Genomic DNA, 27,880 nt, shown 5'->3' on the forward strand with positions numbered 1-27,880 from the left:
AACACATTTCAGAAACTATCCCAATTAACCTCTTCACATTATCTAATCTCCCAACTACAATGATAGCACCTATAAAGTGGGGATAACAACAGTGAATATTCCATTTAAGGATGTTATAAAGATTGAAGGTATAAAAAACTTTTATATATAAAATACCTGCACGTTTTTATATATAAAATACCTGCACACAGTATTACTAAAGACTTTTTATAGATAAATAAACTGATGCCCAGAAAGTTTACCTAGCTAATATAATATCATCCAGCTAATAGGTACCGGAGAAGGCAATGGCACCCCACTCCAGTACTCTTGCCTGGGAAATCCCATGGACGGAGGAGCCTGGTGGGCTGCAGTCCACGGGGTTGCGAAGAGTCGGACACAACTGAGCGACTTCACTTTCACTTTTCACTTTCATGCACTGGAGAAGGAAATGGCAACCCACTCCAGTGTTCTTGCCTTGAGAATCCCAGGGACACGGCAGCCTGGTGGGCTACCATCTATGGGGTTGCACAGAGTCGGACATGACTGAAGTGACTTAGCAGCAGCAGCAGCAGAATCTTTACTGAGCTACAGATTTCTTTTAAACAGAATGGAAATTTATTTTCAAGGAGCCTTATCAAATATGAAAAAGTCATTTTATAGAGTATACCTTTTCTGCTTTGCAAGAAATTAATCACACAATTATGCTAAAGTACAGCTTAAAAGAGCATCATTCTAAATGCTCAATTTGAGACTCAGATTATATGGCATTTTGACTCCTGTAACTGAAAACGTTTCAGTGATGCCAGGCTTGCCTTGCTCATCCCTAATCAACTTTCATGACTGGTTAAGAGAAATCAATTCAGCTGCCATTCCCAAACATTTATAGATACCACTCTAGGAAGGAAAAACTAGCAAAACAGAGCATATTTGGTTATGATTGCATTTTAAATCTCGTATCTGAAGGTACAAAGCCATCAGAAGGTCATGAATTTCACAAAACTATAGTTCAGAAAGATACATGCACCCCTATATTCACAGCAGCACTATTCACAATAGCCAAAACATGGAAACTAACTGGCCATCGACAGAGGAATGGCTAAAGATGATGCAGCACAAATACGCAACAGAATACTACTCAGCCACGAAAGAGAATGAAATAACGAACAGAATACTGCTCAGCCACGAAAGAGAATGAAATAACGAACAGAATACTGCTCAGCCACGAAAGAGAATGAAATAACGAACAGAATACTGCTCAGCCACGAAAGAGAATGAAATAACGAACAGAATACTGCTCAGCCACGAAAGAGAATGAAATAACGAACAGAATACTGCTCAGCCACGAAAGAGAATGAAATAACGAACAGAATACTGCTCAGCCACGAAAGAGAATGAAATAACGAACAGAATACTGCTCAGCCACGAAAGAGAATGAAATAACGAACAGAATACTGCTCAGCCACGAAAGAGAAGGAAATAACGAACAGAATACTGCTCAGCCACGAAAGAGAATGGAATAATGAACAGAATACTACTCAGCCACAAAAGAGAATGAAATAACGCCATCTGCAGCAGCATGGATGGACCTAGAGATGACCACACTAAGCGAAATAAGTCAGAAAGAAAGGCAAATACTCTCGCGTATCACTTATATGTGGAATCTAAAATATGGCACAGATGAGCCTATCTATGAAACAGAAACAGAATTGTGGACAAAGAGAAGAGGCTGGTGGTTGCCAAGGGGAGGGCAGTGGGAAGGGATGGATTAGGAGTTTGGGCTTAGCAGATGCAATCTGGTATATATAGAATGGATGAACAAGGTCTTACTGTACAGTACAGGGAACTCTATTCAATATTTTGTGATAAACCATAATAGAAACGAATATGAAAAAGAATGCATATATATATATATATATAATGAATGAACTGCTTTGCTGCACAGCAGAAATTAACACAACATTGTACATCAACTGTACTCCAATAAAATAAAACTGTTTGAAAAGTTGATGAATTTCAGCTGTGTTTTATTAGTCGGGAAGTGGTGAATCTGAGTTCTCTTGCCTGGTCCTCCGCTTTTGATCAAAGGTGTGTCTGCACATGCGTATGCATGAGTGTGCAGAGGCTGGAGTCAGGGGGAAGCCTGTGACACTGGAGGGCAACGTAACTGGGTCATCTCAGAAACGCGCAGTCCTCACCATGTCCTTAGCACCGTGTTAAAGCACTCCTATCCAAGGCCCTACAGACTGAGTATTCAGTACGGCATTGCCATTTTCACTGGATGTGCCATTCAGCACACATAGCATCTTGGAAAAGAGCACAGAGGGTTTGAATTCCAGTTCCATTACTCATTAAGAGCTTAACTTTGGGCAGGTTCATAAAGTGACAGCATGTCACTGGCCTAATCTGCAGCATGGGATAATAATACTGCCTTCCTCTCGGGCTTATTATGAGGATCAAATGCTTTCAGGCAAGCCCTAAAAATAGAGCTTCGTGCACATTCTCCTCCAGAGCAGTGCAGGCACAGCTGCGAAACAATATTCCAAGACTCGGGACTGATTTCTATTACAAGGACTGAGGACATTACGCATGGCATGAGGCAGCACCTCATCGGTGAGAACCTTTAGAAGAAACATTTCTCTGTTCTTGACATCAGGTAGGATTTTGCTTTTCTCAAAAATTATTTCACTGTTCTGAACACTGAATTTTTATAACTGATCGGTTCCCATGCTTTCCTGAAAACATAGAGTCCTATCATGGAAAATGTACAGAATCTTGAAAACATTTTTGAATTAACAGAAGTTTTTTTTTTACTACTTTTTATATCTTTTTTTTTTTTCTCTTCTAGTTTGTGCTCTCTCATTGTAGTTTCATGTAAGTTAACTTAAGTCCTTTCTGATTTTAAAAAAGATTATAAATATATAAAAGATTACACAGAGCAGCGCTGTGCTTCTTCTCAATGAAACTGACCCTCCTTGCCGGACTAAATGATAAGTGATCAGAGTCCTATTCATGCGTGATAGAGACCCATTCAATCAATTCGCAAGACACTTTATACATTCACATAAATTATCTAACAAACCACTAGGTGGCTTCATTACCTTGCGATGAAAAGTCTGCTAATTTTTCTTTTGCTCCTTGGGCTGATGGTCAGAACTTCTGTCCTGAACTAAGTGTAGCCAAATCTCTCTTTTTCAGACACCCACTCATCATTGGATAATCCAGGCTTCAGATTTTCTTAAATCTTTCTTTTCTTGCTGTCCATATATTGGTTATTTTTGCTATTCCTAAACACTAACAATGTTACACAAACTCATTTCATTTTACTGTCTGTTCCTCTGATAAACTGTCAAAGGAGAAGCAACGATGCAACATTTTAAAATCTGCTGAGTATGGATGCATGTGATAAGTGCCTGTTAAAGATTAACAGAATGAAACTCAGCATTTCATAAATCCACATTTCTTCTTTAGACAGAATGGTCATGGATAACCATACATGAAAGCATCCTGAACGCTCCGTGCAAAACTGAAAGCTCTGAAACCAGAAGTAGCTTGGGCAGAATTTTAACAAAGAATTGGCTTTTGAAAAAATAAATGATGATAACAGAGGATTTGAATTTTTTTTTCACATATGATCCCAAAGAACAAAATCTAAATGTAGCAAATAAGAAACGATGATGAACAAAATCTTACCCACAACTAAAGAAACTAACTCATTTACTCCTTAGTATTAGAGAAAAACAAGTCTTATGATGTCCTTCTACATTTTAAAAATTGCACTAATTTTCTTCAGACAAATGACTTGAAAATAACAAGTCAAATATTCTTCACAAATGACTTGACACTCAAATCTACTAGACATTAAAAGTTAACACTCTTATCTTCTAAAACAATCTGTGTTTACTCATAATTTCTGAAGTAATGCAATATGGTCATTGTGTCGCCGGGGCCTGAAAGTTGAACAATGGAGTACATTAGCAGAAGTATAATCAAAGAAATCATGCAAAGTTAATTTCATAAGATATCTGGGAACCAAGTCGAACCGAAAAAACATCTGATTGAAAAAGAACAACTGAAGATACTTAGCTGAATCCTTGAGGATTTTCTCCTCTCTAGTTGTTGGCCAGATCAGATTAGAGCTGCTAGATAAGAAGGCTGAGGTCAAACACGAAAAGCAGAACAAAGAGCAATCGGCTTCCACAGTCAGGAGCCAGCTCTCCTGCAGCTTCTCCATCCCATGAGCTGGTCCTGACCTTGAGCTCTGATTTAAGCTCCAGGGGTCATTTTCTCATACATAAAATTAAAACATTTTATTCACACCTATTCTGTATTATTGTGAGGTTGTGGATACATGGCACAGTTAAAATATACTTCTTACTTCTTCCTAAAATGGAGATTTGTACATCTAAAGAAATGTACTCTAACAATAGATGACATATACTTTAAAATCATCTTATACTTTTAGAAGCAACTTCAAAAGAGATTAATTTATTTTTAACTATACAAATATAATTAATATAATCACAAAGAAATAAAAATTCAAAGAGAACAGAGGGCATAAAATGAAAACTTGCATCGACTTGGCTTGAGTTGGGTTACGTGCCCATCCTTGAGCCAATGGGATATGCTAATTGGCTTATGTTATTGGATTTCAAGCCAAGCACCCCTTCAAAGGATTCTGATTTTGTTGCTCTGAGAGGTGCGTCCCATGCACAGATATTTAAAAATAGTCCCTTACTGGTTCTAATATCCAGCCAGGGTTGTTTATTAGCTTAAGCCTATCAGTGTCCTGTTTGAGCTGTGGTGCTGGAGAAGACTCTTGAGAGTCCCTTGGACAGCAAGGAGATCAAACCCGTCAAAATCAGTACTGAATATTCATTGGAAGGACTGATGCTGTAGCTGAAACTGCAATACTTTGGCCACCTGTTACAAAGAACTGACCCATTGGAAAAGACTTTGATGCTGGGAATGATTGAAGGCAGGAGAAGGGGATAACAGGATGAGATGGTTGGATGGCATCACCGACTCAGTGGACATGAGTTTGAGCAAGCTCTGGGAATTGGTGAAGAACAGGGAAGCCTGGCGTGCTACAGTCCATGGGGTCACAAAGAGTCAGACATGACTGAACGACTGAACAGAACTGAATCAGTGTCCACTCTTAGAACTGAGAATGTAACTTTTTTCTCCAAAGGAAATTTGGGACAAACTTGATAGATTGATGAGAGAAGGGGAAAACAGGTCTTGGAGAAGCAGGCATCAAGCATCTGCAGTGGCAGACAGATCAGTTACCCCAGGGTCTGTATTTTGTCTTTCTTTGTTGCTACCGGAACCCAAATTTTTATTTGGGGCTGCAATGTGTCCCAATGTGTTCCCCAGGGAACAGATCGTGATCTGTGCAAATGCTAGTGAGACTCTGTGTCCCCACTTGTCCTCCTCCCTTGCAATGAGAGACAGAGAAAGATGGAAGAGCTATATTGCCCCAAGTACCCACATGTATCATACACTGTGTACATTCCTATGGGAATTCCCACTTCAACTCAACATCCACATTAAAAGAAGACTCCATACGACTGTGGCTATAGTAACATTATATTGCAAATATTAAACATCTAACTCAAGGAACTACAAGGTGCAGAGTAGTCAAATACTTTTACTTGCAAGTGATAGCTTTTTGATAAAATGAATTCTTTGAACATTGTAACTGCTATCTTTTTCCTTTCAACTTTCACCAACTATATCATCTTATGCTACTTTCTATTCAAAATGGAGTTTCCAAAAGATATTTTAAATATATATATATTGACTGCTTCTCCCATTTCATTTTCTTTCATTCTGCAAGTAGATAAGTAAGAAAAAGATATGTGATATATGGGGGTGGGGGAATATCTGTATCTTAACAAGCCTCTAACAGATTCTCTCATGCTTGCTTTTCACAGAGAAATGTGAAGTGGATAACACAGACTAGGGTAGTCTTCCAGCTATTGAAGAGCATTCAAAGCTGTTAACATCAGCCTGGAGGAAGGTTTTTAGTGACACAGGAAAGGGCTTGGTTTGTGAGCTTAGCCATCATTCTCATCAGGTACTGCATGGGGGTCAAAGGTCATAAAAGTAGCAGAGATGACTAACACAGGGAATGTAAGAATCGAGGCTTGAAACCTGTAACAAATAAGGCCTATAATATAAAATCTACAAGTTAAAATTTATTAGCAGCAGTTCATGCAAAAGACACGTCCCTGCATCTGGTCCTTTGGCTATGTTGACTTTTTTCAACCTAAGAGTTGGGTGCATTTTTATTTGCTCCTAATAACAAGAACTAATAACTTTATTTATTCCTTGTTCCAGTAAGACTTGTCTGCGTTAGTGGAAGCCACAGAAAGAGCGAAATTAGATGGGACTTTCCACCCCGGATGAAGCTTTTCTAAGACAATGGGCTCTCCATCACTGGAGCCATGTGATAGTTGCTGTACTTTAGGGGCTTGCCTGGTGGCTCAGACAGTAAAGAATCCACCTACAATGCAGCAGACCTGGGTTCGATCCCTGGGTTTGGGAGATCCTTGGAGGCAAGCACGGCAACCCACTCCAGTATTCTTGCCTCGAGGATCCCCATGGACGAAGGAACCTGGTGGGCTACAATCCATGGGGTCACAAAGAGTCAGACACGACTGAATGACTAAGCACACAGCACAGTGAAAATACACTATATAATTTATCATTTCTAGAAATATAACTTCTGTAGGCTCTTTCAACATAATATATTCCTTCTGTGTCACCTGGAAAAATTAGAAAGGGATTTGAAGGCATTTACAAAAAAAAGAGAGTCAGACAGACAGTAGACAGACATAGATAGATAATACTGATGGAGTACTTACTCCCAGGTACTACTCTAAGCTCTTTATAGGTATTTAGTCAATTCCCATAATATGACATGTAAGAGATGGATTTTCTAAAATATTTTTATTTATTTATTTCGCTTATTTGCAGCAGGATCTTTAGCTGTGGCATGCAAACTCTTAGTTGCAGTGTCTGGGATTTAGTTCCTGGACCAGGGATCAAAACACTGGCCCCCTGCATTGGGAATGCAAAGCTTTAGCTACTGGGCTACCAGGGAAGTCTCAATGAGATGGATATTATTATAACATTTGAAAAATGAGGAAACTGAGGCTGAGGGAGATGAAGTACTTGCCCAGGTATACACCTCAGTAGGTAAGGAGCTGGGATTTCTGACTCAGGCAGTCTGGTTGCAGGGCCAACACGCATAGCCACTGTCCACCCTGTCTCTTCAAACAAGAAAGTGGCGGGGGGTTGGGGGGGCAATGGGGAGGAGTTGCTGATGAGCAAGGGAAGAAGGGAGGTAAAGACGAGAGAGCAGATGATTAGAACAGAGGTCAACCTGAAGGAGGAACTAAGAAAACACAGTTAAAATCATGGGAGAAAAAAGAACTTTTGTAAAAGCAAAGTATTGCCAGGCTTTAGGCAAGAATGCAGCCATGCAAGAAGATCCTTCTCAAGGGCTGACTCCCTGGGAGTCCTTCCTCTGGGGTCTTCCGTTCCGCCTCCCCTCCTCAGAGCAGGTGGAGGGACCTCAAGCCCCTCACCTACCCCTCTCCCACACCCTCCTGTCCACCTGGCCACTGTCATCTCTGAGGAGTGAGACAAAGGCAAAACCACTCCCTTCAAGATGCAGACGGGCTGGGCCGTGAGAGGTGGCAGAAGCCAAGGTCTGAGATTCCGAGGACAGAGGAGAAAAGGTCAATGTCTGGGATTGGGCTATGCTTGGATGCAAGGCAGAGACAGCTGATAAACTGCCCACACTTTGCTGAAACTAGGCTTTGGAACTGAGAAAGGCCCCAAGTTTCTTAGACTCACCTACCTACTGGGTACTTCCTTCGCTCTTCCCCTTGAAGCCCCATCACTCATTTCAGAAGGAGACCGGTCATACTGTCTCCCTTCCCTTGGAAAAGTCCCCAGAAAGCCGGCGGCCCTCTCCTCTCAGGCTTTGGAGATGACTGGGTCACAGGACATCTAATTCAGAAAGCCGGCCGGGGCCCCAACGGGCTCACAAGACCAACCACAGTTTCCCTGGCTCACATGACAGACTTCTTCCTTCCAGAGTGCATCGGCTGGCATCTCTGAATAAACACCAAAAGCTTCAACCCCAGATGCCAAGAAGTGGAGTTCTGCCAGGAACTAGCTCCCTCTTCCTGAGAGGTCAGAGGGTTTCAATGATGCACTACCAGGACGTCCTTCCCTTTACCCTGCTCCCTCTAATGCCACGTGGTTCTCCACACCCTCCCTTCTCGGCCACGTGGCTTCAAAGGGAGTTTCCAGAGCCTTCTCTCTTCCTCCTCATCCCCTTATTCATCAGCGCCTGGCCACCAGCTTTTCAGACCTGCTACCCACAGCAAGTGCCAAGGTCCATCCCCCACCTCCTCAGCTCAGGAGTAACCCAACAGGAGTGTCCTTTCCTAAAGCATAGGATGCTGATATGCCCCCCTCCCTACTTCTTCCCATGCCTCCCCAGGTCTCTAAGGGAAAGAAGCAATAAGCATCTACTAAGTGCCCTCCAGGACACCTGGTGGGGCAGGGTGGACATTAGTCCCCCCATACGGCAGTAGAAAGGTCTGGCTCTTGCCTGGAGTCAGCCAGCAGGAGGTCGGGGGTTCAGACTCATCGCCTCTAACGTGCCTCCTCCGGCTCCACTTCCTCACTCTCCTCCCTCTCTCTGCAGGTCCTCTTCCTCCTCTGCCTCTGCTTGTGCGGTCCTTTCCCAAGGCTCTGTGTGGGTCTTTTCCTTTCTACCTGCCTGGATGATCTCTTCTAACGCCCCGCCTCTGCTGTCACTACTTTCCAGCCGGTGACTCCCAGGCCTCCTCTGGTGCCCTGAGCCCAAGCCTCAGGTCCAGGTTTCCAACGTCCCCTTTCTGCCAGATGCCTCCACACGGATGGGTGGCTGACTCAGCCACTGGATAGAACCCAGTCTGACCACCCCCCCCACCCCCCGCCAGCCTCCACCAAGCCAGCGCAGGCCCTCTGACACTCCCAACGTGGCCGTCTACCGCTCACTCCCCTTCCAGCCCACCTTCACATCTCATCCAAATCAGTCACCCAGTCCTGGTCCTTCTCCCTCTGTCACAAGACTCCGCTCTTATCTGTCCCCACTGCCTCAGCTTTCATTGGCCTAAACAGCTCCAGTAGAGGTCCCTCTGCTTCCAGAAGCTAACTACTCCGGTCTCCTCCCAACCAGCTATCTTCCTAAAGGTCAGATTGAGTCATCTCTCTCACGGAGAACTCCAGTGGGTACCACTTACTGAAAAAGCAGTGTCAGTCCCAGACACGGCTCTCCATCTTGACCCTGTCTGCCTCTGACCACATTCACTCCTGCCCTCATTCCACTGTCATCTAAATCTTACCCCATCTTCCAGGATGATGCTGTGAAAATGCTGCACTCAATATGCCAGCAAATTTGGAAAAACTCAGCAGTGGCCACAGGAATGGAAAAGGTCAGTTTGCATCCCAATCCCAAAGAAAGGCAATGCCAAAGAATGCTCAAACTACCGCACAATTGCACTCATCTCACATGCTAATAAAGTAATGCTCAAAATTCTCCAAGCCAGGCTTCAGCAATACGTGAACCGTGAACTTCCTGATGTTCAAGCTGGTTTTAGAAAAGGCAGAGGAACCAGAGATCAAATAGCCAACATCTGCTGGATCATGGAAAAAGCAAGAGAGTTCCAGAAAAACATCTATTTCCACTTTATCGATTATGCCAAAGCCTTTGACTGTGTGGATCACAATAAACTGTGGAAAATTCTGAGAGAGATGGGAATACCAGACCACCTGACCTGCCTCTTGAGAAATGTGTATGCAAGTCAGGAAGCAACAGCTAGTACTGGACATGGAACAACAGACTGGTTCCAAATAGGGAAAGGAGTACGTCAAGGCTGTATATTGTCACCCTGCTTATTTAACTTCTATGCAGAGTACCTCATGAGAAACACTGGGCTGGAAGAAGCACAAGCTAGAAGCAAGATTGCCGGGAGAAATCTCAATAACCTCAGATATGCAGATGACTCCACCCTTATGGCAGAAATGGAAGAGAACTAAAAGGCCTCTTGATGAAAGTGAAAGAGGAGAGTGAAAAAGTTGGCTTAAAGCTCAACATTCAGAAAACGAAGGTCATGGCAGCCAGTCCCATCACTTCGTGACAAATAGATGGGGAAACAGTGGCTGACGTTATTTTTCTGGGCTCTAAAATCACTGCAGATGGTGACTGCAGCCATGAAATTAAAATACACTTACTCCTTGGAAGCAAAGTTATGACCAACCTAGACAACCCAGGCAGCATATTGAAAAGCAGAGACATTTCTTGGTCAACAAAGGTCCGTCTAGTCAAGGCTATGGTTTTTCCATTGGTCATGTGTGGATGTGACAGTTGGACTATAAAGAAAGCTGAGCGCCAAAGAATTGATGCTTTTGAACTGTGGTGTTGGAGAAGACTCTTGAGAGTCCCTTGGACCACAAGGAGATCCAACCAGTCAATCCTAAAGGAGATCAGTCCAGGGTATTCATTGGAAGGAGTGATGTTGAAGCTGAAACTCCAATACTTTGGCCACCTGATGTGAAGAGCTGACTCACTGGAAAAGACCCTGAGGCTGGGAAAGATTGAGCGCAGGAGGAGAAGGGGACGACAGAGGATAAGATGGTTGGATGGCATCACCAACTCAATGGACATGAGTTTGGGTGGACTCCGGGAGTTGGTGATGGACAGGGAGGCCTGGCATGCCGAAGATCATGGGGTTGTAAAGAGCCAGACATGACTGAGCAACTGAACTGAACTGAACTTCCAGGCACAGCCAAATGCCACCACCTTGAGAAGTCTTCGCCTGTCTTACCAGCTCAAAGGAACTGGTGCTTCTTTTGAAATTCCTCAGCCCCTGTATGGGAACTGTTGTAGAGTTATTTACTGTCAAGATATTGTCATATAGGGGCTTCCCAGGTGGCTCAGCAGTAAAGAATCCGCCTGCCAATGCAGGAGACATAAGAGACATGGGTTCAATCTCTGAATCAGGAAGATCTCCTAGAGAAGGAAATGGTAATCCACTCTAGTATCCTTGCCCGGAGAATTCCATGGACAGAGGAGTCTGGTTGGCTACAGTCCATGGGGTTACAAAGAGTTTGATGCAACTGAGCACACATGTTGTCAAACAGGCACTTGTAACATCTCTTTCACTACTAGATTGTGAGCTTTGTGGTTACAAGAATCTGGATTCATCCATGCCGTACACAGTCCTCTGCACACAGCAGGCGACCCAGTAGGCTGGCTGAACTCAAACGAAAATGACAATTCACAGAAAGGCCACCTTCTGCTGATGACTGAGTGCCTGCTTTGAATCTGGAAAGCAACACTAAATTTTATCAGAAAAAGCCACGTGAGTTCTACTCCATGTGGATTCTGAACAAGGCAGGTTTATATAATCAAGATATTTGGATCCCCATATTTTGGGGAAGCAGAATGAATTCAAGAAAGATTAAATAAAACAAAATAACCCATTCACCTCTCCTGCTCTGTGCTGATCAAGCAGCTGACATTTGCAAAGTACTTTTCACATATGTCTCTTTAAATAACAATAGACATTGAAGTGAGACGGTGAGGCAGGCCCTGTCCTGATCACTCTACATGCGTCCTTGTTTTCATTAGAGAATCTGATGAGCTGGGTTTGTGGATTCTTTCCTAGACGTGTGTTAAGTGAGATCCTAGGAAGTTAAACAACTCAGCTGCGACCTCACAGCTGTTAAGTAGGAAACTAAAATTTCAACCCAAGTCTCTCTGACTCCTTAACCCAGGCTTCTCCCAGTATCCTAAGCTGCACCAATTAGGCCCAAATTTAGCTCACTCCATGGCCCTTCCCTGTCACCAATGTGGAAACTGGGACACAGAGAAAGAAAGGGAGCATAATGCAGGGACGTTCATTCCCGAAGCGGCTCTGGCAGGGCCACACGGACCCAGAGGACAGACAGGCCCTGCCCTGCTCTCCACACACCCCTGACCACACACCCCTCATTGCCCAGCAACCGGGTCCCAGTGCAAGGGGCTGGCGGGGAAAGGAGGAAAGAGGAGATTATGCAGAGGAAGCTCAGAGCTTGGTCTGGACAGAGTCAAGGCCACCCACCCAAGAGAGGCACCCAACGTCGGGACTATAAAAGCCCATTCTCCCACCCTCCCTCCACCCCACGGTGTGTGAGCAGCAAAGACAGGACTGTACTCCACTGTTCCTAGACTGCTGCTACACTCATCAGCATTCTGCGTCCACCTCGGCCCGAGTGGCACAGATCAGATGAGCCGGAGTGTTAGAGGGGAAACCACAGACCAGACGAACACTGCAGGAGGTGGCGGTAGGGAGTGGAGGCCAAGGAGGAGCCAGTGCCTGGGGCCCTGGCGCTCAATCCTTGGAGGCTCCAGAATTTGGAGGGCCCTCCAACAGCTCCCATCAAGGCTTGGCCTGATCGAGGCAGGAGGGAACGGGACAGGGCACGAACTTTAAATGAATGACATAGGGGGGCTTCCCTGGTGGCTCAGTGGTAAAGAATCCTCCTGCCAATGCAGGAGACACAGGTTTGATTCCTGTTCCGGGAAGATCCCACATTCCTCAAAACAACTAAGCTGTGAGCCGCATCTACTGAGCCGGCGCTCTAGAGCCCGGGAACTGCAGCATGGAGTCCATGTGCCGCAACTATGGAAGCTGGCATGCCCTAGAGCCCGTGCCCCACAGCGAGAGGCCTCTGCAGTGAGAAGCCCGCACACTTCAATGAAGAGTAGCTAGCTCTCCCCTCACCGCAACTAGAGCAAAGCCCTTGCACTGACGAAGACCCACAAGAGCCAAAATAAATAAATAAACATTTTTTAAAAAAAAGAATGACACAGTTGTTTAGGATACAACATGAACTGGTTAGAACCTAACAGGCCCAAGATGGCAAAAGATTCAACTTCCAGTAGACCTCGAGCCTCATTATATGCTCATTATAATACATTAGCATATGCTAAATGACACACCCACCAGCACCATGACAGTTCCAACGCCAACCATGAAAGTAAGCACTGGCCCGATTCCTGGAAATCTCTGCCCCTGCCCCAAAATAGTTGGGATAATCCCCCCACTCATTAGCCTATGAAATTACCCAGCCCATAAAAACTAACCAACCTCACACCTCATGGCTTCTTGACTTCTGAGACGGCCCACACTCTGTCTGTGGAGGGTGTCTCTCCTTGAATGAACCTGCTTTCCCACTTAGCTCTCAGGGCAGAGCCCTCCTGCCTGCCCATTTGTGTCTTTCACAAGCATTCTATACCATTAATAATAAATCTACTTCTTGCCTATCACTTGGCCTCTTGCTGAATTCCTTCTGTGCTGAGACATAAAGAACCTCCTTCGTTAAGGCCTGTGATCAGACGTGGGGTTTCTTTTCTTTCTTTCTTTAATATTTACTTGGCTGCATCGGGTCTTAGTTTGCAGCCTGCAGGATCTTTAGCCAACTCTTAGTTGCCGAATCTAGTTCCCTGACCAGGGATCAAACCCAGATCCCCTGCATTGGGAGCATGGAGTCAACCCTGGACCACCAGGGAAGTCCCAGACTGTTTCAGCTGGGAGACTGTGGGTTCGAGTCCCCTTCTAAGCCAGAGATTGTGGGTTCAAGTTCCATCTCACGAGCGGCTGAATTCCAGTCCCTTCCAAAGGAGAGAAGTTAGAAGACTTGGGCTCGAGTCCCAACGGAGGTGAGCCTGGGTTCTGGTCTCAGTCTGAAGTGTACAGTTTCATTACTGCTTCAGCCCAGCCATCTCGCTACTCTGGAACACGCACTCCACAGAAGACCTATCGGTCGGTAACTAAGGCCTATGGAAACGAGCCTTTTCAGTTGGGAAGGTCAAACTCTGATGAGGTTCGCTCTCCCCTAGTCTCCTCAGACCCACCAATCCAGGGAGATAAGAACAAGCCTCTGGGGACTTCCCTGGCATTCCAGTAGTTAGGCAGGGTGTGCAGGTTCAATCCCTGGTCAGGGAGCTAAGACCCCACGTGCCTTGTGGCCAAAACAAACAACAAACAAACAAACAAAAAGTTGAACAGAAGCAATATTGTAACAAATTCAATAAAATTTAAACTTTTAAAATGGTCCACATCAAAATAATCTTTAAAAAAAAAAGCTCATATTAAAAAAAAAAAAAAAGGAACACGCCTCTGACTTACAGGTTTGCATCTCTGAGCAAACTCTGGGAGATACTGAAGGAGGGCAGGGGAGCCTAGCACGCTGCAGTCCACGGGGTCACAAAGAGTCAGACATGACTGAGCGACTGAACAACAACTCCTTCCTACTGACCTTCCAGAGCCATCTACTTGCCTTTTCTCTGAATCCCAGAGAAGGCTGGGCCTTAGTCAGGTAAGCTTGCTGCACTGACTGCTAGGCTCTGAGACCCCCACCTCAGATGCTCTAATTAATAGGAGTCCCCAACCTCCAGGCTGCAAAGCAGTACCTCCTGTCAGATAAGAGGTGGCATTAGATTAGAAATAAAGTGCACAATAGATGTAATGCACTTGAATCATCCCCAAACCATCCCCCATCCCTGGTCTTTGGAAAAATTGTCTCCCATGAAATCAGTTCCTGGTGCCAAAAAGGTCGGGGACCTCTGCTCTAATACTTAAAAGACAATAGAGTGAAACTTGTCCAAGGTCTGGCTGTTTGACCCAACCTACCAGGCAGAGCCTCAAACCCCAAACAGCATCCTGCAGTTCCTGCCTGAGGCACCACAAAAAAGTACATCCTGAGATGGTTGGATGGCATCACTGACTCAATGGACATGAGTCTGAGCAAACTCCAGGAGATGGTGAAAGACAGGGGAGCCTGGTGTGCTGCAGTCTGTGTGGTTGCAAAGAGTCAGACATGACTGAGCTACTGAACAACCACCACCCCTGGTTGCTAACGTAGATCCAGTGCCCTCTGCGAGCTCTTGTGTTAAGACCTAGAACCAGGGCTAGAAGTCTGACCCAGAACAAGTCAAATGCAAGTACCAAGTAATGCTTTGCCAACTCTCCCTGCTTATTTATATTCCGCAGTTCGGCTGGAGTTCTGGAAACAGACTGCCTTGCAGCCAGTGGCCACTGACCTAATTCTTTATCTGGTTTTAACCAGATTAAGCCAAGGGATAGCTTGCAGCTCCGGCTGTGGATGGATGCCAGCAAAGCCACAGATGGGGCTGTTAAGCAAAGAGATTTCAAGTCAGTCCTGTCGAATTTGCAGGGTTCCAGCCTACACACAGTTTTAGCAATGGTAGAAGGGCCCCACTCAGGAGGCGATCTGGCCAACACAGCCAGTGCAAAGAACTGGGCCTCGGTGTTTTCCTGTGACACTGTAACTCCTAATCAACTCACTGGAACCCATTCTCGGTTCTGCTGCTCAGGCAATGGCAAAAAAGAGACAATTAGCTGTTGTCACTAAAGGCATAGGATAATAAGTTAATTCCTGTGCGTGGAGTGGAAAGGGGGCCTTGAATTTCTGGCAAGACAGAAATAGCCAATTACTTTAAGTGTGTACCTTCAAGGAAGGCAGCATCTTTAAATTACGTAGGCAAGTCTGGATGTAACCATGGATTGTCTACATGCAGAGTCTAGAGGGCATCGCAAAGGTCAGCCCCCCACCCTCAGCCTCTAGCCCTGGGCTGTGCAGTATGGCAGCTGCTGACCATGCCTGGCGAGTCATCAGCTTCAGTGAGGCTCATCCAAATGGAAAGATGCCGTAAATGTAAATACACGCTGAAGAGTGGCAGCTTGCAAAAGGACACCTCTTTATCCAAACCTTACCAGAAAGCGTTCCTATGTGGGTCCATAAGAACTGCAGGTTCTTTCCAGGTGACAGTTGGGGGAGAAGTCACTGCCCCTATCATTGGTAGTGTGTCTTTCACTGTCTAAAAATGCTTTTGTACCATAATCTCATTAAACTGCTTCCTATACCTGAGCAAATGTCATTCTACTTTGAAAGACCTCCAAGGTAACAGAAAAATATATAATTTAACTAAATAAAAACTTAAAACTTAGTCACGGAGAAAAAATAATAACATTAAAAAGGCAAGTAACATAGTGGAAAAAGCATTTGATAGAAGTATGGTGTTTAGTCACTCAGTTGCGTCTGACTCTTCGCGACCCCATGGACTGTAGCCCACCAGGCCCCTCTGTTCATGGGTCTTCCCATGCAAGAATACTGGAGTGGGCTGCCATTTCTTTCTTCATTGATACAGTATAGCAAGGGATGAATATAGAAAGAACATTCATACTAAAGAACAGAAGCCATGGATAGATAATTCATGAAAGGATCCATTAGGAAGTAATTATCTACCCTTCAAGAATTCTCAATGAAACAATAAATTCTGTCTTGTTGTTGTCTAGCCAAATTGTATTAAGGGCTTCCCTGGTGGCTCAGACGGTAAAGAATCTGCCTGCAATGCAAGAGACCCAAGTTTGAGCTCTGGGTTGGGAAGATTCCCTGGAGAAGGGAATGGCAACCCACTCCAGTCATCTTGCCTGGAGAACCCTATGGACAGAGGAGCCTGGTGGGCTACAGTCCGTGGGGTTGCAAACAGTCAGACACAACTGATCAACTAACCAGCACTATGAACCCTTACATTTAGCCAAATTATCTATTAAAAATAAAAGAAAATGAGAACATCCAGTGCTAGGAAGGATGTGGTGTGAGGCGCTCTTTTGTATTAACATTGAGAGTTATGAAATTGGTGTTACTTTATTTTTTTCACAGATAGTGAAAACTATTTGGCAGTATATATCAGAGTATATAAAAATGGATAAAATCTTTAATCTATGAATTACAGTTTGAAAAATCTAGCCTAAGGAAATAATCTCAAATGCAAAAAAGGTCAATGCAAATAATGTGCTTTAAAGCACTAATTAAAAGATGATGGATGGAAAAAGACTTATATGATACATTAGTGATCAGTGTTAAAGCAGACTATATATATTTATCATAACATATTTTTGAAACAATAGTGTATATATTCACATTAGTATATATACTATACATATATATACACACAATATATAATAGTGTATATGCATAATATATATAATATGTAAGTGAATAAATAAGTGAAGACGCTCAGTCGTGTCCAACTCTTTGCAACCCCGTGGACTGTAGCCTACCAGGCTTCTCCGTCCATGGGATTCTCCAGGCAAGAATACTGGAGTGGGGTGCCATTTCCTTCTCCAGGGGATATAATATATATATACATAGTACATGTATGTATAGTCTATATACATAATATATACACTGTATAAATTATGTATATATGTATATATGTAATATTATGTATAGTGTATGTATATAATATATACGTATTCTCCCTTCTGGAGAAGGGAATGGCAAATATTCTTTCCTGGAGAATTCCATGGACAGAAATACATGTCTGTGCATGTCTATATATACGTATATTTTGTCTTAAAAAAAGCAAAAGAAAAATGCAATGAAGTAGTATAACAGTGTTTAATCTAAGGATAAGATTATGTATAGATGATTTTTTTCTCTATATGTTCCAAAATTTCCACAATGATCAGGTACTGTTTTTATATTCAGAATAGAAACTTTAAAATCCCCAAGGATTATTTTTATTGATTTTTATTATTCTTAATGATTTCCTTTATTAACCTAACCAAGTATCTAACTGCTTCAAAAATAGAAAAATCTAGCTATGGATATTACTGTAAGTCGAATTTATTTTTTAAAGGATTTACCGTGTTCTGGATTGCAATGCACAGACCTTAGGTCACCTGATGCTGAAGTGAAAAGCCTGTCAATAAGTCTGCAAGTTCCTGTGCATGTTACAATATTTAGCTGAAAACACTGTTGCTTCTGTGGGCATTTACTCTGAATTCAGGATCTCTGCCAGCTTCAAAGAGGAGGAGGAAAAAGGGGAAGGAGCAAGGACAAGATGATAACCCGGAAGGGGGTGGCCGGTACATGCAAAACTCAGCAGAGCCAGGCAGAGAGACAGCAGAGAGGAAGGAGAGAAAGGAGGAAGTTGTCATTTGCTTTGAAAACTAACAACCTCCCAAATCTGAATGTTTTCTATTTTTTTTAATGAAAACACTTCTCTTTATAGTGATAACCCTTTCTGTAATTACTCTTTTTCCATACTTTATTACCAGGAACCCAAATTATAATTGCCCTTCCTTTATTTGAAAGCTGCCAAATTGCTTTTATTTCTGCCCAACTCTGAATAATTCCACTTCTTTACACCTTCAGGAGTTAAATAGCTGGCCTTTGGTCCATTTACTGGCTATGTGTGTATGTGTGCGTATTGAGGGTAGGTGTGGGTAAGGCTCCCCCAAAAAGGAAAGAAGGCAGGTGTGTGCATGCGTGCTATGCTGCTTCAGTCATTCCCGACTCTACACAACCCTATGGGCTTCCCCAGGTGCTCAGCAGTAAAGATCCTGCCTGCAGTTCACAAGCCACAGGAGACACGGGTTCGAACCCAGGGTCAGGAAGATCCCCTGGAGAAGGGAATGGCTACCCACTCCAATATTCTTGCCTGGAGAATCCCATGGACACAGTAGCCTGGCGGGCTACAGCCCATGGGTTCACAAAGAGTTGGACACTACTGAATTGATATCATGGACTGTTTCGTGCCAGGCTCCTCTGTCCATGGGGATTCTCCAGGCAAGAAGACTGGAGTGGGTTGCCATGCCCTCCTCCAGGGGATCTTCCCGACCCAGGGACTGAACTCGCTGCATTGGAAGGTGGGTTCTTTACCACGAACATCACCTGGGAAGCCCAAGAAGGCAGGTAAATCTATCTGATTTTCTTATCAAATGAACCTCCAGGTAACTAGACTAACAATATTTGCTAGGAAGAAGGTTTGACTATAGAATACCCTTAGCAGGATGTCTCTGGCCATAGGATGACTTGGACTCAAGACATCAAATATCTGTGGGGTATAGTCCCTGGAGAATGTCACATAGTCTACAGAATAACGAGGGGGCATACACCAGAGCTCTTTCATAATTTAAATGCTTTGTAGTGTGTGAGGTAACCCCGTGAACCTCACCTAGTATTCTGAATCAGGGGTACATGTCCTGTGGGGTGCAGGGGGCCCTGGGAGACATTCTCAGTGTTCCAGACTTCTCTCTGCTTCTCCTGAGCCTCTCAATTGTCTGTGTCACTGAAAGTACTAGTAAAGCCTGGAAGAGGTGGTGGTTTAGTTGCTCAGTTGTGTCCAACTCTTTGCGACCCCATGAACTATAGCCTGCCAGGCTCCTCTGTCTATGGGATTTCCCAGGCAAGAATACTGGAGTGGGTAGCCATTCCCTTCTCCAGGGGATCTTCCCAACCCAGAGATCAAACCTGGGTCTCATGAATCCCAGGCAGATTCTTTACCAACTGAGTTCTCAGGGAAAGTTTGACGCTGGGTAAAATCTATGATCCTTTTGAATCTGATTTAACAATCTGCATTCACCCCACCTGTCCCCTCACTTGACTCCTACTTTCTAATTGTTCTGTATTTTCACTGTCTACTCCAGACCTGCTTTAAGTGATCTATGTCCTTTTGAAGACATGGACCTGTACACTGAACCACTGGCCAATCACTCGAAGAACATCTCCAGCATGTTATACCCCCACGGGCACACCGCGGAGTCACAGAGACCCTTTCAAAAGGGGCGACAAATGCTTGCTCTGTCACCTGTCAATGACGACAGGGTTCCTGTAACAATCGGAAGTCATTATTTAGAGTCAAGCCTTGTAAAACATTTTTCCTTACAATTCCAGTATCTCGCCTGCTGTCCATGTTTTACTCCTCTTCCATCTTCAGCAGAACCCAAAGATGCCGCTCCCCCGACTCAGGTGTTTGGAGGTGACTCTGACAAAGCCCCAAGCGTGATGTAATGCCTCCGCCTCAAGGCAAAATAATGGGTTAAGTGGAAGCAGTCCTGTAATTGCCTGGAAACCGACTGGTTAGCACGTGGTTTATAATTACTCCAGTCTTCACTGGCTGTCATAGACACACGGATGACCCTTTGTTAAGCCAATTAGGAAGCTGCCTTCATGAATCCTAAATTCGGCAGTCATTTCCAATTTTCCAGACCTCTGCCTTGTCAGTCACCTGCCTGTTACCTTATCAACATGGCAGGCTTTAATTAGTTCAAACAAAGCCCCTAAAACAATCTCTCTGCATTTAAAATTCTCAGAAGGTTAAAACAGCGGCACCCATCCATGGTAAAATTAACATGTTTAGAAATGCTAGGGTGTTTTTTAAAATGTTGACTAATCTACCATGATACATAAATGTATAGGCATTTTTCAAAAGGAAAAAAGCATCAGGAATTGAAAGCTGTTTTGCAGCCATAAATGAAAAGGCTGAAAAGGTCTCTCAGGTTCCAAAGAGGATGTCTTCTTCCAAAGCATCATCAAGCAGTGATTGTGGGGAGCCCTCCTCAAGGGCGGTTGGTTATGCGTCCTTGTTGTTTGAAAAATTACATCTGCCACATCAGCATCTGAGCCAAGTATGTTGTTGTTTGGTTGCTAAGTCGTTTCCTACTCTGTGACACCATGACTGCAGCAAGCCAGGCTTCCCTCTCCTTCACTACTTTCCCAGAGTTTGCTCAAATTCATGTCCATTGAGTCAGAGATGCTATCTAACCATCTCATCCTCTTCTGCCCTCTTCTCCTTTGGCCTTCAATCTTTTCCAGCATCAGGGTCTTTTCCAATGAGTTGGCTCTTTGCATCAGGTGGCCAAAGTATCAGAGCTTCTGCTAAGCACCAAACCACAAGCAAAGCTTGGATGGCATCAAGCCAGATAACTAAATATTTTAGGGTTTACAAGACACATTTAATAGCTTTTCATATTTCACAACACATATTTTACAAAACATATTTCATATGTTTACAAGACATATTTAATGGTTTTTCGAGTATTTATGTATGGATGTCAGAGTTGGACCATAGAGACAGCTGAGTGCCAAAGAATTGATGCTTTTGAACTGGGGTGTTGGAAAAGGCTCTTGAGAGTCCCTTGGACTGTAAGGAGATCAAAGCAATCAGTCCTAAAGGAAATCAGTCCTGAATATTCATTGGAAGGACTGATGCTGAAGCTGAAACACCAATATTTTGGTCACCTGATGCGAAGAGCTGACTCATTAGAAAAGTCGGACACAACTGAGTGACTGAACTGAACTGAACTGACAGAACACAAGGTCTCCATCACAATTACTCATCTTTGTCACTGAAGCACCAAAGCATCCAGAAAACACATATAAACAAGTGGGAGTGTCTGTGTTCCAATAAAACTGGAATTTGGCCCATGGACCACAGCTTGTCTAGACTGTAGAGAGAGATGTGGCATGGAAGAATCCAGTCCTCCTGACTTACTCTCAGAAACACTCCTACCCCCATTTCCGAAGTGCACACATCTCACTCAAAGGAGGTCTGAATCCTTAAAATACAGATACCCAGGATGACAGCACTTAACGTTTCTTGTGTTAAAAGCTGTATCAGTGCTCCATCAGGCCTTTAAGCACAGAAACTGCTGAGACCATGTCCTCACCTAGCCCTCTAAGTTCTTGCCTTTCCTCAGGCCACGGCAGTTTCAATTAGATCTGTTTTCTGGTAGGTTTCATGGAAGAGGCAAGTGTGAAGAGTTCCAAAAATAACATAAAAAACGTTTAAAAACCACACACATACACCAAAGCATTGACCCATGGTCAAGCTCTCAGTCATGATGCCAACATGAGAACTATTTTAAGGGTGTTAGAATTGTGAAGCATCTGAGATTTGACTCACAAGCTTAGAAACTAATATGGTCTCCCTCCACAGTTTCACGAGTGCTGGCAAAAGACACAAGCCTCCAGGGTCAGAAACAAAGAATCCAGCAGGAGGAGATCAGCATTCTTCATGCCCAATCCCACCCAGCAATGAGAAGAGAGCTAAATGATGCCTACACGTGCAGTAGGCTACATTACAGGGAAGGAACCCTAAACTCAGGGAACTTGACTTTTTATAATGGGATAGACCCACCCACCCTTTGCTCCAGAAGGAGACCTGGCTCTACCTCCCAAGGCTGTTCACTGTAAAACACCCTGACAAGACAGTCCAGACAAAGGGCAGACAGTGTCTCTGCTCAGGGTATGTGCAGAGACCAGGATTCCCGTGGAGATGTATCTTGCAACGCGAGGGAGAGGCACACTGGAAGGCCAGGCCTGCTCAGGACTCCCAGGGAATGCAAGCTGCCCAGATTAGAAGTAACTGGGGCCAGAGAAGAACAGATCTTGCAAAGGAACAAATTAGCATTTCCTATTTGATTAATTCGAAAGCCCTCACGGTGCCCACCAGGCCTGAGGGGTCAGGTCCTTGCCAGTCTGCTCAGGGTCACGCAGCACAGATCCTCCCCTGGCTCCCTCTGCTGCAGCCACCCTGGCCTCCCAGCTGTCCCCGGCACGCACCGTGCTCATTCCTGCCTCTGAGCCTCTGCACATGCTGTTCCCTCTGCCTGGAATGCCCTTCACAAGGCTCAGTTCCCAGCCCACTCAGGTCTCTGCACTGAGCCCAAAGTCACTTTCTGTTCCCTCATATTATCTTATTTTTCTTCCAAACGTTTATCACAACTGAAAGGGGAGAAGATTCTGTTACCCTAAAACATATCTCTTTGGCATAAGGATTATTGGGTTGGCCAAGAAGTTCAAGGTTTTTCCATACAATGTTCCAGGAAAACTTGAATGAACTTTTTGGCCAACCCAATATTTGAGGGTAAAGGCAATCAAAACCCATCAGATTTAAGAAAAGTTTTTTAATTTCCCTTCAGCCACCTAAATTTATATTGGAAAGGGGGCCTGTACCCATAATTATTTTTTATCTAGGAAACGTATCTGCATAACAAGGAAACTTGTTTTTCAAACATCTCCTCTGCCTTCCCATGAATGGCTTTCCTCCAACTTTGAACCCCCAGACTCCTACACCCCTTTTCTTCACTCAGGATGTTACATAAACTTCAATTATGTGGTTGCCCTTTGAGTCTTCCTATCTTTATGGGAATCTCATATATACATAATTAAGTTCATTTTTCTCCTGTTAATCTGTCTTATATCAATTTAATTATCAGTCCAGCCGAAGAAGGGAAGAAGGGAAAATTTTTCACCGCTATATAACCTTGTGTTGTTGCTCAGTCACTAAGTTCTGTCCAACTCTTTGTGACCCCATGGACTGCAGTACGCCAGGCTTCCCTGTCCTTCACTATCTCCTGGAGTTTGCTCAAACTCATGTCTAATAAGTTGGTGATGCCATCCGACCGTCTCATTCACCGTCGCTCCCTTCTCCTGCCTTCAATCTTTCCCTGCATCAGGGTCTTTTCCAATAAGTCAGTTCTTTCCATCAGGTGGCCAAAATATTGGAGTTTCAGCTTCAGCATCAGTCCTTCCAATGAATATTCAGGGTTAATTTTAATTTTTAGGATTGACTGGTTTGATCTCCTTGCTTTTCAAGAGACTCTCAAGAACCTTCTCCAACACCCCAATTCAAAAGCATCGACTATTTGATGTTCAGCTTTCTTTATGGTCTAACTCTCACATCCATACATGACTAATGGAAAGACAATGGCTTTGACTATATGGACCTTTGTAGGCAAAGTGATGTCTCTGCTTTTTAATACACTATCTAGGTCTGTTATAGCTTTCCTTCTAAGGAGCAAGCAAAACTTAACGTTATTTGTTGTCAGTGTCCTTTTAATAGAATGTAAGCTCCCTGAGGGCAGACTCTTTAAACACTGCTATAGCCACAGGGTCTACATATGATGACCAAACAAAGGAACTATTTTTGGTCCCCATTACGGGTTCAACTGTGTCCTCACAAAATTTGTATGCCGAGTCCTAACCCCCAGTGCCTCAGAGTGTGACTTTATTGGGAAACAGTGTCTTTACAAAAGTGATCAAGTTAAAATGAAGTCATTAAAGTGAGCCCTAATCCAATATGACTGATGAGCTTGCAAGGAAGGCGACATGTGCCAGAAGCACACTGCACACTGCCACGATAGGTTAAAAAGGTGACACATGGTGCCAGACTTCCCTGGCAATCCAGTGGCTAAGATGCCACACTCCCAATTCCAGAGGCCTGAGTTCAATCCCTGGGCAGGGGACTAGGTCCCACATACCACAGCTGAGAGTCCACACGCCACAATTAAAGATGTCATGTGTCTCAACAAAGATCAAAGGTCGTGCGTGAGGCAACAAAGACCAGGTGCAGTCAAATAAATAAACACTTTAAAAAAAGAAAAGGAAGGAAGGAAGAAAATAAGTCACTGCAAAGAAAAAAAAGAAGCAATAGTGCCAACTACTCTCCACCCAATAGAGAATCGTCCCTCTGAAACACTTCAGCATGTACCGTCTAGTGCTTTATGTTCAAAGTGTTAGTCATTCAGTTGTGTCTGACTCACAGCGACCCCATGGACTATAGTCTGCCAAGCTTCTCTGTCCGTGGAATTCTCCAGGCAAGAATACTGGAGTGAGTTGCCATTCCCTTCTCCAGGGAATCTTCCCCACCCAGGGATGGAACCTGGGTCTTCTACATTACAGGCAGATTCTTTACTGTCTGAGCCACCAGGTAAGCCCAAATATGTTTGAAGATGCTTTCTATACCCCGAATGTCACTTTAAAGCAGGTAAAAGATAAATAGCATGTCATGGATCAAAATACAAAGGTGAGAACTGAAGCATCAATGAAAATGCTGAGAGTTCAAAAACATTCAGCAATGAAAAACCTAGATACATGTGGGCTTGAGCCAGTTCCTCTCAGTGGCTAAATCTTAGCCAGCATCGGCCGAGACATTCACTTTAAATACAAGCCCAGACAGGGGTGAAAATATGAGCAAGCAAAATGCAGAGAAGGATGGACCAAAAAAATCAGGTTCTGCTTGTTTCCCTACTGGGACACATTACAAAGCCCTGCCCTCTGCTTTCCACGGCTAGAAGAAGAGCCAGGAGCAGGAGAAACGAGAGAGGAAGAAAAGACCTTTCCAAACTAGGGCAGAAGAGCAGGCAGGGTGAGTGGTATGAACGGCAGCCAGTGTTTCCACATCAGCAGAGGATCTGCCAGCTCGACGGGAGACAGTGTTCAAATGTCCCCGCCTTACCAGACCTCAGTCAGATGGCTAGCATATCCAGGCACCTCCAGCTCACTGTCCATATTCTTGTTCAGCTCAAGGCTGATGCTCGCTGTGCTTGATGCTGACTGCCAGTCCATGCCAAAGTCCACTCCTTTCAACAATTCAGCCCTTGCTACTGCTAAGTCACTTCAGTCATGTCCGACTCTGTGCGACCCCAGAGACAGCAGCCCACCAGGCTCCCCCATCCCTGGGATTCTCCAGGCAAGAACACTGGAGTGGGTTGCCATTTCCTGCTCCAGTGCATGAAAGGGAAAAGTAAAAGGGAAGTCACTCCTCGTGTCCGACTTTTCGCGACCCCATGGACTACAGCCTACTAGGCTCCGCCGCCCATGGGATTTTCCAGGCAAGAGTACTGGAGTGGGGTGCCATTGCCTTCTCCAAATTCAGCCCTTAGGCCCCACAAAATCCTTTGGGTTTAAGAAGCAGACTGGCTCATCCAGTGCCCTGGCCTCCACCCTCAGGGCCCTCAGACAGGATTCTGTCCCTACCCCAGGAATCTCACATGGCATGCTTCTGGCAGTGTTTCCAAGGTGATGAGGCTGCTCCAACCCCAGTTCAGGACCAAAAACCACAGTGACCCCAGGCATGAATACATCTGGATGCCCAGCAAGAAGCCACTACACTGAGGGACCTCTCTGCTCAGAAGACCTCCGCCCTTCCTCACACTTCACCAGTGATGATGAGTTCGGGGTCGCACATTTCTTCCTTCAAGTCATTCATGCTCTTCACTGAATTCCTCTAGCTTTGACCTAATACTTGTTTCTTTTTTTTTTTTTAAAAGTTCAAAGATTTTTAATAGTCCTTTTTACTTTTTGACTGTATTCCACAAATGATGGCAGGCCAGTTATTATGTACAGGAATCATGGAATCATTTCTTCCCCATGGCTATGTAAGTTCTTAGCTAATGAAGTTTGATCCAGCTGTTTGTCGGGATTCCAGCTGTTGACAGTTTAAAGCTCTTAGTCTACTGTACTTTGAGATTACAGAAAAGACTCAACTCCATCTCCAGAATTCTACTCCTATTTTACAATCATGTGATCAACGATTACATCTCTAACGAGTGAAGACATGCTGTTCAGATGCATGCTTTCTGGCTGAATAAGCTGATTCTTCATGTTCTGTTTAATTTCTAGTAACATTGAAACTAATGTATTTTCATGTATTCAGTAATTATTAAAATTTGATAAATACTATCCTGATCATTCAAGCTTTTAAAATTTGGCTCTTTTTTAAGCTATGAAATTATGAATTAGGTCATATATGATATTCCCAGACCAACTTAATGTTATGTATTATCACAACAAGACGAACAGGTCAGGTCTAAAGAAATCTCTTGACTAGCATTATCTTCACCCTAATACAAAACTTTTACTTACTTAACAGGTTATCAGAGATACTGAAAAGTCAAAGTGAAGTTGCTCAGTCATGTCCGACTCTTTGCGACCCCGTGGACTGTAGCCCACCAGGCTCCTCCACCCATGGGATTCTCTAGGCAAGAATACTGGAGTGGGTTGCCATTTCCTTCTCCATTGTTTCTTTCTAAATTTCCAGTTGAGCTGAGCCTACAGAGAGTAAAAGGATGTTGAATTGGGTGGAAAGATGAGAGAAAAAAAATGTTAGTGATGGGATAACGGGGGGTAGGGGGACCAGGCTTGATGAGGAACCAACAAAAGGGGCACAGCCCGAGGGTGCCATGAGAAGAATCCTGGCGGGGGCGGGGTGTTGAGAAGTCAATGGGGCCCCAGAAAGGCAGGGAGAACAGTTCTGCACTCGAAGGTTGCCCATCTTGGAGGTGACAAATACATTCCTGGGTAGCTCAGTCTTACTTCCAGCAGTCTCCTGTTTGCACATCACCTTTTTCCTCACACTCCATCACCCTTCCCCCTCCAGGCTTCTGCCTAGAGGCAAATGGGCGATGGCTGAAGAGCATGGTCTACAGTCATTTCCCAGAAGGAAGAAATACAGAAACCACACTGACTTTAGGCAGATGATATTCTCTGCAGTGCAAGACGACAAGAGGGCGTTTTAAAACTTATTTTCGCACATTGCCAAGGCTGGGCTGGAAGAGCAGACACCCTGACCAGTCCTTGGTCTGAGGGTCTATCTCTTCTTACAGGCTGTTGACATTCCCACCCATAGCTCTCCTTGGAATCCACCAAGCTTTAAGTGACTGCTGGCAAAGAGTCAAGAGATAAAAGCTCCTGTCCCTGAAGCATGTCCTGTGTTTAACAACAAACTCAACCTCAGGGACATTTTATTTCGACCACTTGTACATGGTTTCAAACTTCCTGGTAAACTCGCCAAGGCTGGCAAAAACAAGTAAGAGTAAAAAGTAAACTCCGAGAGACTAAGGTGCGTTCAACTGCACCATGAAACAAAAAGTATCCTGGTAGGTCTGTGAGGGCTTCCTCCTGCCTGGCCCCTCCCTGATGACTGCCCAGCATCTGGGCCTGGGGAAGCAGCAGGAGCACAGGATCTTCTGGTTCTTAGATCCACAGCCAGGACAGACGACTTGGGGCCCTAATACACACTGCTCACTGCGTGTGGCCTCCTACCGCAAACCACATCCATCAGAGAAGGAACCAGGTAAACTTGACTCAGGTCCACTGAAACTAGTCACAAGTTATTTACTTTTTAAAGGTTTTGTCTATGCTTACTCAAAAATAATAATAATAACTTGGAGCCAGTTTCAGTGGACTTTTC

The 27,880-nt window shown here is 44.3% G+C and overlaps 1 protein-coding gene across 1 annotated transcript in view; it reads right to left on the reverse strand.

Moving 5' to 3' along the window:
- Positions 1–27,880, reverse strand: part of MREG (melanoregulin) — a 69,974-nt gene that overhangs the window by 4,621 nt on the left and 37,473 nt on the right. The window lies entirely within an intron of this gene.

This window comes from Ovis aries, chromosome 2, assembly GCF_016772045.2.
Source record: "Ovis aries strain OAR_USU_Benz2616 breed Rambouillet chromosome 2, ARS-UI_Ramb_v3.0, whole genome shotgun sequence".
NCBI lineage: Eukaryota > Metazoa > Chordata > Mammalia > Artiodactyla > Bovidae > Ovis > Ovis aries.